The sequence below is a fragment of the Perognathus longimembris genome, chromosome 15 (genome assembly GCF_023159225.1).
Source record: "Perognathus longimembris pacificus isolate PPM17 chromosome 15, ASM2315922v1, whole genome shotgun sequence".
Classification (NCBI taxonomy): domain Eukaryota; kingdom Metazoa; phylum Chordata; class Mammalia; order Rodentia; family Heteromyidae; genus Perognathus; species Perognathus longimembris.
Genome location: NC_063175.1, coordinates 46,460,836 through 46,480,308, shown reverse-complemented (window position 1 = coordinate 46,480,308; position 19,473 = coordinate 46,460,836). Strand labels below are relative to the sequence as shown.

Genomic DNA, 19,473 nt, shown 5'->3' with positions numbered 1-19,473 from the left:
TTAGGCCTTAAAATAATCAAATACCAAAAAAAAAAAAAAAGGAACAGAGCAACAAAATGTTCCAAAAAGCCAGACCTGAAGACTTAACTTAATTCTTTGTTCTATTTTTACAAACAACCCCCATATTTGTGGACAGAATATAGCTCCAGATATGGTGCACTTCAAGCTGCTTTTCAATTCACTGTGAAACATCAATTATCTTTATCAAATCACAGTATCTCATCTCAGCCCATTATCAAGATGGAGTCTTATTTCAGCCGGACTACAGCCCTATCTGTGTATCAGGGCTGGCCGCAGTAGCAGAGCGTGAGTGAAAGGCTGTGAAATAATCAATAATAATCATCAAATTGTGGTCAAAAGGTTGTAAGGATGGAAGTTTTTGATGAAACCTCACCTTTTTTTTCCTCTTTTTTTCTTTCTTTTTTTGGGAGGCAAGGGGGAGGAATGCACGATGAGCATGGCTTGGTGAGAGGAAGTACATGCAGAGTGGTTCTGACCATCCAAAGACACCGAAATATGTGGGCTTAAGTGAAGCACAAACCTCACACTATCAAAAACCCTCAGGTCTGAGGGCTCAAAACAACAATGAACACGGTTATTGCCAAGTTGATACTGGATTCAGACACAGGGTTCAGTCAGACCCTGACTTCCTGGGGGAAAGGTCAGCTTTGACAAGCCAGTGTTTGCATAGTGATGGGGAAATAGACCCAGTTCCTTTCCCTGAGGTGACTGGACTGTTACCCAGTTCCAGGCACCCCAGGTGAACAGGGCTTCGGCTAGTGGAACTGTTTGATGGCATCTATTCACATTACATCACAAGGTCCTAAAACTGTGTGGGTGTGGCTTGAACAATAATGGGAAGAGATTTAGTTTTAGTTTGTTGTTATTTTTAATTTAAGGCAGAATGCTTCTCCTCTGATTTTTCTGCCAGTGGGCTTTACTTATACCAAGCAGAAATAAGCCAAAAGGAGATTGGTTGAGAAAGAGCTAGATTCAAATTAGCAGCAATGTCAGTTCCTTGTCTTACTGCAGATGTCACAAAGTAGCCCACCAAGGCCATGCCCCATGCCACCTCAGCTCCCAAACAAAATATGCTGAAAGCTGTGATTTAAAAATGGTTAAGTTGGCTCCCTATTTTTTTTTTAAAGCATGCTTCTAAAAGCTATGTTACCCTCAAATAGAAAAGCTACCAGTCAAAATTTGGCGAAACAAAAAAACAACATGTACTCTCAATCCATAAATCAGGAGAAAATTATTTCAAAATGCTAATGAATGATTGGGAGTTTGACAATAAAAGAGCACAAAAGAAAGATCCCCCTTTCCATCTTTTTCTGTAAGTAACAAAACACAAACTGTCAGATTCTAAACACTGTCTGGTAGTAAGCTAGCTCCTCATCCTTTGAACATGTCATTCAGTAACACAGCAGACATTCTAGAAATAGATGAGTTCAGAGAATTCATGAAACAGAATACATATTTTGTAAATTGAAATTGGTTTTGCTACTCTCAAAGACAGAATTTATTTAAATAGGGCTGTTACATAGTACTTTGCCTGACTGATGAAAACAGTCTAAAGTCACTTCAGTAGGGCCAGGTTCTGGTGGCTCACACCTGTAATCCTAGCTACTCAGGAGGCTGAGATTTGAAGATCACAGTTCAAAGCCAGCCCAGGCAGGAAAGTCTGTGAGACACTTATCTCCAACTAACCACCAGAAAACTGGAAGTGGTGCTGTGGCTCAAGTGGTAGAGTGCTAGTCTTGAGCTGAAGAGCTCAGGGACATCACCCAGGACAAAAACAAACACAAAGAAACAGTAATGGTAATAACCTAACTTGGAATTCTTGCTTTGACATATTTTCTGTAGAAAACATCTAAGAAGAGAATTACTGCTTTCTTTTGAGTTAGTAGTTATGATGCTGTGAAATATTTTAAATACCTTTAAGAAAAAAATATACACTTTATTCTCTCTGTAACTAACAGAATAAATCTTGTTTCTGGATCTCTGAACTCCTTTTGAAACACTATGCAACCAATCAATGTGGAGGGCACAAGAAATATTAATGCTAATATTCAGTCGAGAAATATACACATAGTAATAAAGTATCCTATATCAATGAAAGATAGGATAATTCCCCTATTAGACAAAAGATGTATGTTCAAAGAAACTCATTTTCTATTAATTAAAGCTTAAATAGAAAAAAAAATCTGTCAAGATAACTAAGATTTTACTCGGCATCATGTAACGATACACTGTTAGAAATAAATATATCTTTCAAGACATTTTGACAGTGGCAAACTCTAGACATGCTAATAAAATATAATCAGAAATTCGTAGAAAACCTATTATTCACTGTAATAAACATAACAGTAATAAATCATTGCACAACCCTTACAACACATTTTAAAACTTAGTTTTGAAAGCAGAAGTTAAAACAACTTAACAAATCTGTGATTACTGCAGAATATTCTAGGCTAATGAGACTATTTTAAAATTTAATGTCACACTAATTATGTAAAATTTCATGTGGACAATATATGCAAAGTAGCAATGGTTTTCTAAAAGCAATGGAACTATACCAGGGGGTGTGGAATTTTGCTACTGAGGTGGTTAGTGGTTAGTGTACAAGACAGAATCCTAAAATTGCTATAATACTTTATTCCACATACAAAAATGCTTTCCAGAAACACTGGTGAATGAAGGCTGAATCGGCTGGCTCCCAGAGTTGAGTCGCAATAAGATAGTATGTTTTATTATGAGTGTCATGGAGACGGTGTGAAAAATCAAGAGCCACAGGCAGTCAGCGGCAATGGGTCAATAATGCTCCCAGAGACATTGTGTAGATAATCAACAACAAGGCCCGAGGTTCTCTCCGCCCTGCACACAGCTGAAGGGCAAATCAATACAGCCAGGGGAAGGACACTGCCCTGCTTTCCTTCCCACAATACACCGAGCCCCTCCTGGAAAACACCCCCCAACAAAAATAAAGGCAACTAGCGGAACAACTAACAATTCAGTCACCTTTCAACATTAAATTAACTAGACTTCCGCAAATACAAATGATTCACTCTAAAAAGGTTGCCTAAAAATGATACCAGAGTGAGGAGCAAAGTGGCGAGCAAAGTGGCACATAAATTGGGACCTGCATAAATGTAAAGTAGGTAGGCTACAATCTTTGGAAGGATTTCAGTTTGTAATCCTAAAATCGAAGTTTAACAGGATGTTTGTAAACAAAATATCCTTTTCAGTGATTCTATTGTGAACTCTGGGGTCCAGTGCTGAGCATTCATTCCTATCATCGGACAGGTAAATAAGAAGTAAAAACACACTGACCACATTAATTGTAGGAATGGTAAATTACTCTGAAATTACTTGCTTCTATAAAAAGAAACACAATGTATTCCACTGGCTCTGGGAGCAACATTTTGCTGACAGTTTTGGTATCTGACATCTTGTTAAATATATGATGCTAATATTTCACATTTCTCAGTAAAAATTTATGGGTAAGAATATGTTGATTTATTATTTCTCAAGAAAAAGGTGATTCATCACATCCATCATTCTGTTAATCACTGGGTGTTATTTCTAAGTTACTACATAAAGTCATCTATCTCAAACATGAAGAGAGTATGTTGGGAAAAGAAGACTAGTAAAAACACTCTAAGGTTTATTTCTTATTTTTCAAAATCACTTCTTTAAACATCAAAATGTGGCCAAGCTCAGGCTTGAAGTAACTGAAATACTCCTCTAACATGTTGTTTGTTATAAGAGGAATTACAGTATCTCTATTGTTACAATATTAAAAGAATATCAAAAAAGAAAAAACTGCGGTTGTGCAAAATGGTATGTGAATGAATCTAAGAAACAAAGAACAGATACTGTACAGCATTTTAATTGCACTTAAAAGCACGTTATCGGTTCAGTCTACTGATAAGAGACTCTCTTGTTCCTGTTTCCTTTATTCAGTGACAATTATTTACAGGTATTGAGGGAAATAGTTCAATATTATTTAGTAAGATGCTACCATAAGACTGCTCCAAAATTATAATCATTCCAGGGACATGTATTTCCAATAGCAAGTTCATGAATTTAAAAATAATTCCTTTGTTGATGCTTACTGTGGTTTACTATTAGGAAACTGACAGGCAGTTTATTCAGAGTATGTATTTAATTATTGAAATCTGATGTCTATAAAGTAAATATACTTTATATAGAAAGAAAAACTGCATATAAATTGTCCACTCTGAACTCTTCATTTATATGACTGGGAGGTTTGGTGCAATATAATTAAAAGGAGGTTTCCATTTTTGAAAAGTTATATATTACATTATCTAATCACCATGACAACAAAATTGAGATACCATGGCAAGCTATGGAAAAATAACTGCCTTTCAAAAAAGAAAGTCAGCTTCTAAAAGTAGTTTAAAGCTGCATAAATATTTACTTCGTTAAAGCATCACTTTTGGAGAAATTATGTAAGAAAGTAATTAGTGAAAATCAAGACGACCAATATGATGGCTCGGACTTAGATACTGCTAATGATGGGAAGTCTGAAATGCAAAGCATAATTGTTTATGACCTGCAGTTTTTGAAAAGTAGGTTTCCTATAGGGTCCCTGTTTCTTTGTATCTACCTATTATTACAGAATTTGTGTTGACCTATTTAATTTTAGATCTTCCATCTCTTTGTCAAATCTGGTCACAATCAGCTTGCCTAAGTCCTGCTGCTGTCCTGCGTCTGTGAGTGTGTGACATGACAGCTGCTGGATCTGCATGCTGTCCTCCCATTGGCTGAGAAACTGCCCAGGCAATGCAACACTCCAGACAGACATGGATTTCAGATGCTTCTTCGTTTTGCAAACTAGGACCATTTCCATAGAGCCCTGCACACTAAGCCTAAGGATGCTGCTTTCTTCTACTTAACATGAGCAGAAATTAAGGATAATTTAGAACACACTCCTATGGACATAATGTGAGCGGATTAAAATCCCCTCAATTCTAATTGTGTTTGGAAGCACTGGTGTTTGGTGGGATTTCTTTAAAGGCCCATAACCACATGATCAATCCAGGTGATTTAAAATCAATGCCAAATCCAGACAAAGGCTGCTGTAAACAGCTCTCTATTTGCCTTATAGAAAAGGTGAGAAACCCGGCTGAAGCTTTTCTTTAACTCAGATGCCTTAACTATATGAAAACAGCCCAAGCCTGTGAAGCTACCTGTGTTTCTTAGGTAGAAATTCATAAGTGCAAATGGAGTTATCCTTTCTCTTGTTCAGAAAAAAAAATTAGAAAAATCTCTACAAACTGTAATCATGAATAATGATCTTTTTTTTCTAACAGAAAAAATGTGTTTTTAGGAAGCAAATTATTTTCTATCATTGGCAAAAAAATTCTATGTATGACACTGAACCCTATAAAAACAAGATTTCTGAATAATTTCTTTGGTGAATCCTCAGAAGATGATTGCTTTGGAAATACACTAAATTAGCACGTCTTTAAAACCTCTGGACAAATGATCTTTGTAAAAATAGGCTGTGGGCTTTTCATACACACTTAGGTTACTCTGCATCTTTGTGATTTCACGATTCTGTCTCAACAGCTCCTTCATTACTCTCATTAGAGCAGACTTTAATACCACCTGGATCCTTTGGATTAACAAAATTGATACTAAAATGGTTCAGAATAATACTGTTAACATCTAACAGTATGCAGTCAAAATGTATTTGCCATAGATTTGCTTTGTTCATGGCAAATCTTAAGCAACATCTTTCAAGTCTGTGTGCCAAATGCTGAGGTTTCACCTTGCTAAACTGTGGGTCAGATATTTCTAAGCAGCAAAGAACTTACAGCATGTTTAAAGAAATGCATCTTTGTTTTTGCCAGTCCTGGGCCTTGGACTCAGGGCCTGAGCACTGTCCCTGGCTTCTTTTTGCTCAAGGCTAGCCACTTGAGGCACAGTGCTACTTCTGGCCATTTTCTATATATGGGGCTGGGGAACTGAACCTAGGGCTTCATGTATGCGAGGCAAGCACTCTTGCCACTAGGCCATATTCCCAGCTCAAGAGATGCATCTTAAAAAGCAAGAATTGGGGCTGGGGATATGGCCTAGTGGCAAGAGTGCCTGCCTCATATACGTGAGGCCCTGGGTTCGATTCCCCAGCACCACATATACAGAAAATGGCCAGAAGTGGCGCTGTGGCTTAAGTGGCAGAGTGCTAGCCTTGAGCAAAAAGAAGCCAGGGACAGTGCTCAGGCCCAGAGTCCAAGCCCTAGGACTGGCAAAAAAAAAAAAAAAAGCAAGAATTGTCTTTCTTCTCCCACTTTCCAGCCAAGCTTCATCAAAAGTGGTGGACATAGCCCACCTCCACCTGCTTCCTGCTGTCAGGCATCCATCCCTATCACTGCTGAGACTGCTTCTGGAAACCCCTAAATGACCATTCCCAAATCTGACCTGCACTTTTAAATTACGTGTCCTTTCCACAGCATTTCTTCCATAAGAAGCTCCTCTTTTGCTCTTTTTTGCACTCTTCCACATGTCTTCATGCCCTCAAACCATTCAGTCTCCCACTCTTGCTAGAGGTGTGTCGGTCCAAATGTATCAAGCCTGGACCTTGTCTCAGCCCTCTCTTCTTACTGAACTATACATATACTCAAGCCCATCAACATGCCAATCATGGGCAACTTTTCCATCCAGCCCAGACATGCCATCTATTCACTACAGCTGTGTATGTTGCTACATATAAATAAGACACTGGCACCTAAGAGTTTGGGCATCTCAAGAACAACATCAAAACCAGTACTTCTAATTATCTGTTACTTCTTCCACAAACCTGCTCCACCTCCAATGTTTCCAATCTAATCAGTTGTTCAGGCCAAAAATCTAGGAGCTATCTCCAATGCCTTACTATCTTAATTATTATATAAACTACACCAGGGACTCATTCAAATTTGCTACTAGAAGCTTTAGAATTTGAGTTGGTCTATTTTCTCTATGTTCACTGGCCTTTCCCAGTCTAGAATGTTGCCCTCTCTGGCCTGGAACATTTCTGGGATGGTTTCTAATTGGTCTCCCTTGTCCACTGCTGTCATCCTCTGATCACTCCCCACGCAGCAGCAACACTGCTGCTTCAGTGTTTTCACAATGATAATGCTAAAATAAACAAATCCTATATATCCTAGGGCTCCAGATTTCAGTCGATTGCATCTATTCCAGATGTAAGGAGAGTTACTTTCCCTTATTTTAAAATTATTTGATTTCACAGATCTTGAGGACTTAAATATTAGTTCACAATATTTTGCATGTTACTTTTCCTCATAGAGTCTATTATTTTGGTCAGAAAACTAAGCTTTCAAGCTCTGTTCTACCTTAAGAGTTTTTTTAAAAATAAAATTTCTGTACAAAAATGTACATGTCAGGTCTCTGCTTTGGAAATTCTGATTCTGATGGATTGAAGCAGGAAGAAATTTGGACATTTCTTACATGGTTCTGAAACATGGCATGGTCTGAAAAGAACAGTGCTAAATGTCCAGTGAATTAATGCAAAAGGAATTTTATAGATAGATGGAAACATTCATGGAGTGCCGAACACACATACAACATAAAATGGAGATACAAGTTTCATATTACAATTAATGAAAAAAAATGTTTTTTGCCAGTCCTGGGCCTTGGACTTAGGGCCTGAGCACTGTCCCAGGCTTCTTTCTGCTCAAGGCTAGCTAGCACTCTGCCAATTGAGCCACAGCACCACTTTTGGCCATTTTCTATATATGTGGTGCTAGGGAATCAAACCCAGGGCTTCATTGTATATGAGGCAAGCACTCTTGCCACTAAGCCATATTCCCAGCCCAAAATTTTCTTCTCAAATGTATTTTTCCAATTGTCACTTTACCTCATTTTCCTGTTTTGCAAAAATATGGATGTTGGATAGCATTATTTCTTTTTAGCCTCAAAAATAATTTCATGCTTGATTATATCTATAGTAAACATTCAAGAAATGTTTATGGAATGGGTACATATATGCATGCATGATTTCCTCACAATAGCTATGCTCGTAGTATTAAAATGTTTTAAAAAATCATCTTTTCATTGTATTTATACATTGACATGTTGAGTTGAAACGCCTTTGTACAACTAAAGTAAATAAAAGAATATAATTAAAAATTTTAAACAATTACTTAACAAATCTTAGGTCCAGAAAAGTTCAATAACAAAGTTAAAAAATAGGTTGAAGACTAAACTATGTAGCTGGGTATGGTACTCAGGAAGCAGGGGTCAGGAGAAGTGGAATTCAAGGCCAGCCTGGGCCAAATTGTTGCGATCTCAGCTCAATCAATAAAGAGCCAGGTGCAGTGAGCAAAGGTATGTTCATTACGTAAGAACTGAGCTACATAACTTGAAAGTAGGGATGGGATGGAGAGAGATGGAGAAGAATAATGGAAGAGATGACACTTCAAGATGCATTTTATTCACAATCAGATTTATGAAACTGAAACCCCTTTGTACAACTACTTAAAAATTAACTAGTAATTTTTAAAAAAAGTTTGGTGTAGCAGTTCTTGCCCAGCGGGAAGTATAAATAGAAAAACCAAGGTCCAGGCCAGCTTGGGTAGAAATCTGAGACCCTATCTCCAAAATAACCACAACAAAAAGGGTTGAGGACATGGCTTAAGTGAGAGCAATTGCTTAGCAAGCACAAGGTTTTCAGTTCAAATACCAACCCCAACAAAAGAACATAAGACTAAGATTTTATATGGTGCTTTCTGAGGATGCTTTTTACAACACGCTTGCTGAAAACTGAAGGAACTGTGTTGGATGAAGAACATTCCACACGCCTGTAATTTGCACTCATATACTAAGGATGAATGACAAACTGCAGTGTATATGTAATGGCATGTAAGTGGTTATCTTCTTTAACCTTTGTCTAGTATAGAGGCAGTAATTCCAGAGACTTGATCTACATGTCTACAAGTAATAAATCCAGATGAGTTATAGCCTTGTCTTTGTAGATTTACAACTTGAAGTTTTAATTCATCTCTGACAAAGCATTTACATAAATTATAGCAACACAGTAACAAGGTCCTATGCCAGGATTCTCACCCTGGGGTAATACAGTGGTTTGGGGAGCTGGCTTCCTTCTCCAGAGGGAGAAGCAGCCTTGAATAGACTTTGTCTCTAAGAGCAAATTACCTTCAATCCAATACTTGAATGCTGCACAGACTTTCAAGAAAGAGGATCTGAGCCTGTTACTTCTCTGCATCAGTTCTCCAATTGCAAGGCAGGGTAGCTTATGCCTGCAATCCTAGCTACTTGACAAGTGGAGAGCAGGTGAATGAATCCTGGCTTCAAGGCTAATCTGGACAAAAAGTTAGCAAAAATCTCATCTCAACCAATAAACCAGGCATGGAGGCACATGTCTGTGATTCCAGATATGTATAGCTAGGTAATCTGAGACTACTCTGGGCAAAAAAAAAAAAAACCAACAAAACACAACTAAAGGAAAAGAGGAGTGGAACATGGATCAGGTGGTAAAGCACCTGCCTGGCAAGCACAAGGTCTTGAGTTCAAATAATCACACCATAACCTTTTCAAATGGTTTTTCTGAATATAATACTTGGTCTTCAGCATTGGTTTATGCACCTACAACCGTTTGAAAACAGGTGCTAACATTTAAAAAGTGGAAGATTTAAAAATCAAAATCCTGATTTCTCGATTTCCATCGCACAACTGAAAACCAGGCAACATCTGGCCCACGACTGGACATGGTGCTCACAGCTAAGATCCCAGATCTGGCTGATGCTCTTTCCACAGAGCTGTGTGTCCCTGCTTGCCACAATGCCCACAGAGACCTCAAATCTACATTCACCAGTGCACAGTGCGGGTTGACAATTTCTTTAAGGAGTAATACTATGTTAGTGATAGAATTAACAAGAGAAATATTTATTGGATGACACTATAAAAAAAGAAGAAGAAAGCAATAACTTATTTTTTTAATTTGATTTGTTTTGAGGTAGGGTTTCTGCTGTCCAGCCCAGGCAGGCATCCATTCATGATCCTCCTGCCTCAGCTTCCTGAGTGCTGGGATGGCAGCTGTGTGCACCATGCCTAGCAAGCTTATCTTTTATAAACTTAGGCTGCCTGCTTTGTAACCTTTGATTTTGACACTGCTGACCTTGAGCTTCCACACCGAAGCAAATGATAGGGAAGTCTCGCCATGATGCCAGCCTCTCATCTCTTTCTTCTCTTCCTCTTCCTCTATCATGCTTGCTCACTCCTTCTCCTCTTCTCTAGGCATAACTAAAGCCTTACAGTTTTCTGGAATGCACCATCAGCTAAATGATGCTTCTGAGCGTGTTTCCAGGCTACATCCTCTCCCTGAAGTTTTCTTCCTCCACACGTACGGAACACCCATCCAAGGGCCAGGCCAAACAGCACGTTCTTTGTGAACCTCTTCCCGTTCTTGTCCTGTCTCCACCAGATTCACCCTTTCCTCTGTGTGGCCCGTGACACCTTCCTGTACTCACCTTTCATCTTGTCACCCTGGCAGACTATAAATACCTCGCCCAGCCAAGTGGTCACTCTATTGCACTTTGTACTTCCAGAAAACATGTGCTGAAGGCACGTGATGGGCTCTCTTGACTGACTTCTACTTCACCCATGCTTGGGATAGTTGAATATTTGACTGATGTCCCTGCGTGGAGCATGTGGGTGGTTGACTTCTCTCTGGTAAATCCACTCCCGACTGCTCTTTCCTTCCCTAGTACACGTGACCTCAAGTGAACCATAGCTAAGGCTAGTTATGTGTGCAAGGGTAAATATGCATTCAACACCACATAATATTACTCAGTAAGAATGGGAAGAGGACTTTAAAAAGACACATACCAAAAACACATGTGAAACTAGGCTGAACTAACCATAAAGGATTGAGAAAGAAGAAAAGTTTTAGGATTATATTCTGAGATTGTGTTATAAGTAATTTCTCAATTTACTTGTGGCTTAGCAAGAAGAATGTTCTAAAAGTAACATCAGTGGAGCAACACGAGAAGAAAAACTCTCTGATAACAGATGAGGTAGGTAATAAAATTATCTTTATAGACTTTAATTTAAAAGAAAATGGCTAGTTTTTTTTGTTGTTGTTTTGGGTGTTTTTTTTTGTCAGTCATGGGGCTTGAACTCATGGCCTGGGCACTATTCCTGAGCTTTTTTACTCAAGACTAGCACTCTACCACTTTGAGCCACAGTGCCACTTTCAGTTTTCTGGTGGTGATTCTGGTGGTGATTTTCTTGTCCAGGCTGGCTTTGAACCCTGATCCTCAGATCTCAGCCTCCTGGGTAGCTAGGATTACAGGTGAGTCACTGGTGCCCAGCTCAAAACAAAATATTTTAAACATATGTAGGTGTCCTTTTATGTGATTCTACACATAACAACATTCTTGATGAACTGACAACCCTGAGGGCTGACAATACTGGACTTGAGGGTTTTGGGGGTACTCTGTGCTCTGCCCCCACCCTTGGCCCATCAGACATTCTCTTTGAGACAGGAGCAACCACATCTTGACAAGCCCCTTTAAGTCGCCATCAACATTTATTCACAATCCATCATGAGCTGAAGACTCCTATCCTTATTGCACATGTTTTAGAGTACTTAAGAGCCATATTTATTGAATGAGTACTATGGCAGGCATTGTTTTAGGTACTTCACAGATGGAAAGTAGAGATAAAGAATGGAAAATAAAATGAATTCAGTGTACAGTTGGCTCACCATGTCCATTGGTTCTGCACCAGTAGATGCAATCAATTGTGAAATAAAAATATTCTTTAAAAACCTGCCTGTGTATTGACCATGCATAGATGTCATCATTCCCTTGACAATCCAGTATGACAGATATTAACATAGTGTTTGTGCTATACTAGGCATTATGAGTAACCTAGAGATGATTTAAAGAATATTGGATGATGTACATGGGTTATATGTAAACACTATTCCACTTTAAATGCTCAGGAGTTTGAGCATCTGTGGAAATTAGTTCCCGGAGAGTCGCAGGACCCTGGCTAACAAGAGACAGCTGTACTATGACTCCCCTACCTAATACATCCTAATTTGTGGACTACATATATGTGGAAAGTACACATGCATCCATGTACATATACAGATGCACATTCATACTTTTTTTTTAATGTGTTGAGAGGAAGAAAGAGAATAGCTGGGAGACAAAGGGAATGGTGTTAAAAACTGTAAGTGAAATGATATGAATTTTGAAAATCAAAAGGAATGTTAACTTACTAAAAGCTTTTGAAAGGAAAGTGAAATGCTTGTTATAATGACTTAAGGCTGCCTTAAGTAATTTCCAATTGCACACCGGCTGCAGAGTATTTATTATTTTTTCTGAGTGCAAAATTCTTAAACACCTGCATTCAAAGCACAATATTGATATGAGATGCATCAGTCACTATTGTGATACATAAACAATGGAAAAATCCTCTTCTATATTGTTCTTTAAAGTATTTTTTAAAGATTTCTTTTAAAAATTCAGAATAATACGTCTAATTTCAGGTATGTTTCTTTTCCTAGAGTTTCTTCTCTAAATAACATTTCACTTTACAACAGGAAACTGGCTAGGTAATTCTTCAACGGTGTCAGGAAGCCATTGTCTATTCCAACCATTCATCTTATTATCACCCCTGGTGCCATATTTCTGGTTGTTGCTCTAGAATGTCAAAGGAAGCACCTGCCATAAAACCAGCTGCTGAAAAGAGCAAAAAGAAAACCCCTAAAATGTCACTGTCTGACTAAGTATTGTAGTCAATTCTCACTACAATTTTTGCAATCACCACATAAGTGCCCTTGATGTATAAGTGTGGTGGACTTCTTAGTGAAAACTAGATCCAGAGCTTAAGATTGGCCTGAAAGAAATATCAATCTCACTTTCCACAAGATCCCTACGGTCCTCTGTTACTCCTAACTAGAAGCAAAAATCTTTGTTATTTTAGAGAACATATTGTTTTCTAAACTTCTATGAATATAGGTATGTTTGCTGTCATGTCTGTTTAGTCTTGAATATTATCTTTCTTTTGATCTCTATTGCCTGACAGTGTTTGCTAAGATGCTTTATAAAATGCCTTATGGTTTATAAAATGCTTAAAATCCCATATGTGAACACTTTGTAATGTATTTACAAGATCTGCTTCTAAGTTATTACTTAGTAAGTCACAAATAAGAAATGTCTCTACTCTGCACTACAGTCATAGATTCTTATGTAAGATCTATGAAAGATCCCCCCATGTAAAAAAAAACACTTCTGAAGGTTGTACCATGCATGTGTTTCCTGATCTTCTGTGCTTTGCACATGCTGCATTTCTGCCTGGAATTCCACCTCTTTCCATCCCTTTCTTTGCCCTGCCCCTCATGGTAACTCTGTCAATAACCCTGTGGGAATGTGGTAAGTGCTCCTCTTGTGCTCTTACGTGTGCTTTGTGACTTCCCTCTGAAAGGCCAGTCAAGCTACTTCCAGATAGGGCTTGTGATGGTCTTCCTTCTTTACCAGAGTTGCTCCTTGGCATATTCATTTATTTTGCATATAATCGGGCTACTATTTATTTTGTGATTTCTTGCATAAAATTATGTTCATATTTCTGATGCCTTGTATATACTAATAGAGTTTGTATTTATTTTGTGAATTTCTTGCATGTGACATAGCCTATATTTGCTTTGTGAGGTCTTGCATGTAATATGATGTCTGGCATAGAGAACTTGGTGTGTGTGTGTGTGTGTGTGTGTGTGTGTGTGTGTGTGTGTGTGTGTGTGTGTGTGTGTGTGTCTTGAGGCTTCCTGGGCAGTCCCTGTGCTTTTTTGCTCAAGGCTAAAGCTCTATCACTTGAGCCACACCTTCATTTTTCTCTCTTCCCTCCCTCCCTCCCTCCCTCCCTCCCTCCCTCCCTCCCTCCCTCCTCCCTCCTCCTCCTCCTCCCTCTCTCTCTCTCTCTCTCTCTCTCTGTTCAATTGGAAATAAAAGTCTCACAGACTGTACTGCTAGGGCTGGCTTTGAGCCACTGTCCTTGGATTTCAGCCTCCTGAGTAGCTAGGATTATAAGCATGAACAACCAGCACCCAGCCATCTTGGTTTGTTTTTAATAATAAAAGAAAAAGAATAGTAAATCATGAATAAATGAAGAAACTGTGTTGTCTACAAAGACAAATACAGGAAGTAAAATAGGCCAACTATGGAGAACAGCGATGGCTCAAAATTCATCCTGTTATTCACAGAAATAATAGGGAACCTGTGAACAATATGATGCTCAGATACTACTGGTAGAACACTGGCTGCTGAGCATTCTGGTAATCAAATACATAAGATTTTTTTTTAAACCTAGCATTGTAAACCCAGGAATTTATACAAAAATAAGTAAAATATCCTACAAACAAAATTCAACAGAAACATTACTGAAAATGAAGTCAACAGCATTACTATAGTATGGATTGTCTGCAGCAACTTTTGTTTTCCATAGGTGGTTCAACCCTGAGGATATAGTAACTGCATACTCTGTGTGATTATCATCACTTATCCAACAGATATGCTTCAGTGCTTCCTATATAATGTGGGAGAGGATGAGGATAAGTAATAGCAGAAGAATGGATCAGGAAAATGTGGTACATATACACAATGGAATTTTATGCCTCTATCAGAAAGAATGACATTGTCCCATTTGTAAGGAAATGGTCAAGGACTTGGAAAAAGTTATACTAAGTGAAGTGAGCCAGATCCAAAGAAACATGGACTCTATGGTCTCCCTTATTGGGAATAATTAGTACAGGTGTAGGCAAGTCATAGCAGAGCATCACAAGGCCCAATAGCTATACCCTTATGAACACATAAGATGATGCTAAGTGAAATGAACTCCATGTTATGGAAACAATTGTTATATCACAGTTGTAACTACTTTCAACGTCCCATGTGTATATGTAGCTTCTATTATTGATGATGTTTTTTGTATCACCTTCCTGTGGTTGTACCTACACTATCTCTGTAATCTTATCTGAGTATATTGGAAACCGTGTATACTGGTATTGGATGCAGGAAATTGAAAGGGAATACCAAATTTGAGAGACACAGGGTAAAAAAAGACAAACAACTACAAAAGCAATACTTGCAAAACTGTTTGGTGTAAGTGAACTGAACACCTCCGGGGGGGGGGGGGGGAGGGAAAGTGGGAGGAGGGAGGGGGGTATGAGGGACAAGGTAACAAACAGTACAAGAAATGTATCCAATGCCTAACGTATGAAACTGTAACCTCTTTGTATATCAGTTTGACAATAAAAATTTGGAAAAAAAAAGTAATAGCAGAAGATCGTGTTGTTGAATAAAATGAAGTTGAAGGAGGAGGGAATTATGGGTGTATGATGAGCAAAACTAGAATCTTAAAGAACAATTCAAGGTCTAATTTAGGGTATTAGCAGAAGAACAGAAGAAAGAGTTAGAAGACCCAGGCAACACTGAAAAGGAGAAGGTAACTCAATTCAGAGCCTGTATATGGATGGGTAAAGGAAAGACAGGTCATTGTGCTGTCATTAGATTATGCCATTAACAGAAAAGGTCTGTCAGAGGGATTCTGGTAGAAAGCAAGTACTAGAGATATTTTCTGACACATCAAATTTGAGACAGTAAGATATCTAAATACCAATGTCTAGCTGATCATTAAAAGTCATAGAGCAGGAGTTTGGGCAGGGCTTTGGCTGGGAAAGTGAGACTAACTTGTCTAAATTGCTTACAGGGAATAGTCAGAGTCAATAACAATGCATTGATTCTCAGCCAGCCAGGAAGAAGAATAGATGAAAGAAGAAATCTGTACTCTGGGCAGTTGCAATGATAAGAATCAACGTCAGAATACTTTTGCAGATCTATAAATCTGACTAATAAAATAGTAAAATGAAAACCAAGACATGATAGTACAACAGAAGTCAACAGTAGATAGAACTTGAGGGAGAAGGAAGTTGGCTATATTAGACCAAACTAAGAGTGTGTGGCTTTGTGCTGCTGTAAAGGCAGAATGCTGTAAGGTATAAGAAAGGGGTTCTGCAGACTTCTTGTTCTCCACATGCAACAGTAAAAAGGAGAGATGTAGAGATGTAGAGATGGTAGCTATAGAAAGGATTACACAACACCATTTTAAAGGAGCCACTGAAAATTGCATAGACCATGAATCCAATGAAATTTGCTCGTATGTTTATTTACTTGCATATTTATTGATTTATTTTTGCACAGGTTTCTCAATTTTTCTTAAAAGGAATAGCACCAAGTTATATTCATTCCAGATTATATAAAAGCTGGATTGACTAGTTGATCTAGGAATGAAGTTAAAACACAAGTATTACTTAAGCTGACAAAACCAGTCCTCAAAATTACTTTGCATTTGAGAGCACAGCACTGGTACAGCCTGTAACACCAGCTAGGCACAAAGCATAGGTAGCAAGAACGAAGCCTTAGGCTGGCCTTGGGCAAAAAGCTCAAAAACTTATCTGAAAACTTAAATAGATAAGAGCTGGGAATCTAGTCTAAGGGATAAAGCACTTGCCTAGCAAGTAAGAAGTCCAGAGTTCAAGGCCCAGTCCAGTACTGCCAACAAATAAGCAAACAAAACTGCATTTGAGAAAAAAAAAAAACAACTAATAGGAGCAAAGAAAAGTTTAATAGAACAGTAAAGCTATCTACCTCTTCCATCTACTTCTAGGTGAGTTCAGTTGTTCCCGTCTTCCTTTTAGTTTAAATAAATGCTTAGATGCTTCTATATAATGACACTGGAGGCATTGGTGAAGTCTTGTGGGTAAAGTGTGCCACGCTGGACAATAAAGGGATAAGTCAGAGTTTGAACAGATGTGGGCTTTATGGTTTTTTTCACCTCTATACCACTCCATAGGCAAAGCAGTAGACAGCGGATAGTCAGGAGATAAGGGGACAACTAAGTGGACAGTGTTCTGCTGTCTGCTCCTCTTCTCATGAGGGGAATAGGAAGTTCTCGTGAAGTTAAGAACCTGATGGGCCAGAGCAGCTCAGACTTAGCTCCTTGCTTCTCATCTCATCAGGCTGTTGAGTAAAGCATACATCCACATTCCAGAACTGCACTGCAGCTGTTACAGTTAGTTCTACATTTGTTTTCCTCCATTTTCTGGACCATGGTAGACCTGGCCCTATTCTACTTTAAAATATGAATATACTCTTCATGATTTCCTAAGACAGGTCACCTGAAAAGAGAATCTATTTCTGAAAAGATATGCTTTTCCCCCCCTACACAGAATAACTGGATGAAGTGATCCTAACACGCTGAAAATAACTATGGTCCAATTGATATGTTACATGATTTATGTGTATTTACCTTTCATTTACCAGGTCATATTACATTTCTTATATATTCTTCTCTAATGACTCAGGATTTTTTAATCAACATGTATTTTACTATGCATCTATCATGACACTAGACAATATAGGGCTTTGAAAAGCAGTTTAATTTTAAAGAAACAAACTTCAATAATAAAGTTCTCTTGATAATTTAAGACACAGAGTACTCAGGCAACGTCTGTTCTCTCACACATCACTGCTCTTCTGTGTGTACTGCTTTACCAAAGCTTGGTGAAAAGGGAAAGGGTCTAGATTTGCCAAGATGGACCCAACACAACAGCATGTTTCATATGGAGAACTAGCTGACATGAATCCTGCACAGAGCTTGCAGCTATTACATGGGATGCATTCAGAAAGGACTGGAAATCAGTGAGAAGATATCAAGTCTGTAAGAACAAAGGCAAATACTGCTGATGGGGGGATTTTTCTTTCCTGATTTAACCAAACATATACCTGCAGAGCTCTAAGAGACTCATGGGCCTTAATTTTCCTTCTTAACAAGAATGCTGCCTATCAACAAAAGTTAAGCATTTCATAGGGAGTTAGATTTTTTTTTTAATTATGTGGAAGTCCAGTTAAGCTTATTTCAAAATTGGTTAGCTACAGAAGTAAGCAGCACAACAGGATTTTAACTATTGAATTGTATCAGTTTGTAATCTCCACAACCAGTAGAGACCCAGACCAACACCAGACAAGATAGCCTTTAGAAAGGAACTGTGCAAATGGCCTCAGGCAGCTAGCTGGCTTTGACTTTCTACCCAACTGCTCCCAGCTGAGGAGAAAAAGCTCCTAGACCTCAGGTATATACAAGTTTTATTTTTAAAACTCACTAAAGTTAGTGTAACTGAATTGCAATACAAAGTATTTTAAGTTAATTTTAATGTAACAACAGCCAACATTTACTGAATAGTAATTAGTGATGCAGTCTTTGTGTTCAGGGTTTCTACAAATGAGCTTTCTTACTTCTGACTAAGCCTTGACTCAGGCAGCTTTAAGTCCTGCTCTTGACTAGGTCTGACCTTGGGCTTCTTTTACTATCCTTGCTGAATTCAGTATGAACAGAATTCTGCTAAGTCAGTTTAGAGAAAATCCCCACCATGGGTATCTGATCACCCCAGCCTGCTTTGAGTAACAAATGCTGTCTAATCAGTTTAACCAGAAAGCCCTTCACACCTGCTGTTTCCTCTTTGCAATCTTCCATTCACTGATCCCAGCTCACTCCTTGGTAATAATTCCTCACTTGTCCTTACAGACATCAGAGTGGAGTTCAATCTTTCTTCCCCTAGGCAGGACCTGTTGCAATCTCTCTATACCCATCAACGTGCCTCCCACCCACTGAATGAAGTCTGCATATACAGTCTTTAACAATGGGTAGATGGAAGTTTTCAACACCTTTCAAGATAGTAGGCCCTATTCCTATTATCATCTTATTATATGAGGAAATGAAACTCAGAGAAGTTAGAAAATTTTCTAAAGACTATACAACTAATTAGTGGCAGAGATGGGATTCAGTCCCACACAATATTCTATTTATTCTTCTCCATTATATAATATTTTAAATCAGTTTTGGTTAAATTATTTAGCAATTCCTCCTCAGTTTTCTTAGCTAAAGGGTTAGCAAATGTTTTCTACAAATGGTCAGCTAGTTAAATATCATACACTTGTGGGTCACAAATGAACTTGGCATTGGAGTGGCTAATATATAATCCAATGTGGATGGCTACATTCCAATAAAACTTCACTTAGGACAGAGTTGGACCACAGTTTATAAACCCTTGACATAAGTAATATTATTATTCATGTTCCTGAGAGATTTGCCATACATATCATGTGGCTTGGCTCTGACTTTAGTTTGGGAAAAACAGGTCAAAAGAAAATTGATTTCTTTTCAACGATAGAAGCCAATGTCAAAAAGCAAGAGGAAGGGACTTAATTTTTTTTTAAATTCTGTATCAACTTGTCTAATAACAACAGGGTGAAGTTGTGGGTTTTCTGAGTCACTGGACCATGGACTGGGCAGCTCTCAGCCTTTGGAGTTTTTCACTATTCAGTTATGACTTACTTATCTAGGTGGTTTTGTCTCATATTT

The 19,473-nt window shown here is 38.3% G+C and overlaps 1 protein-coding gene and 1 long non-coding RNA gene across 6 annotated transcripts in view; one reads left to right on the top strand and one right to left on the bottom strand.

The window, feature by feature from the left end:
- The window catches only part of Wdr7 (WD repeat domain 7), a 252,259-nt gene that overhangs the window by 37,370 nt on the left and 195,416 nt on the right, over positions 1-19,473 (bottom strand). The gene's annotated exons all lie outside the window — the stretch shown is intronic.
- Positions 14,030-18,935, top strand: LOC125364294. The gene is made up of 2 exons (XR_007213457.1): positions 14,030-14,609; positions 15,327-18,935. It is a non-coding gene; the product is annotated as an uncharacterized LOC125364294 (long non-coding RNA).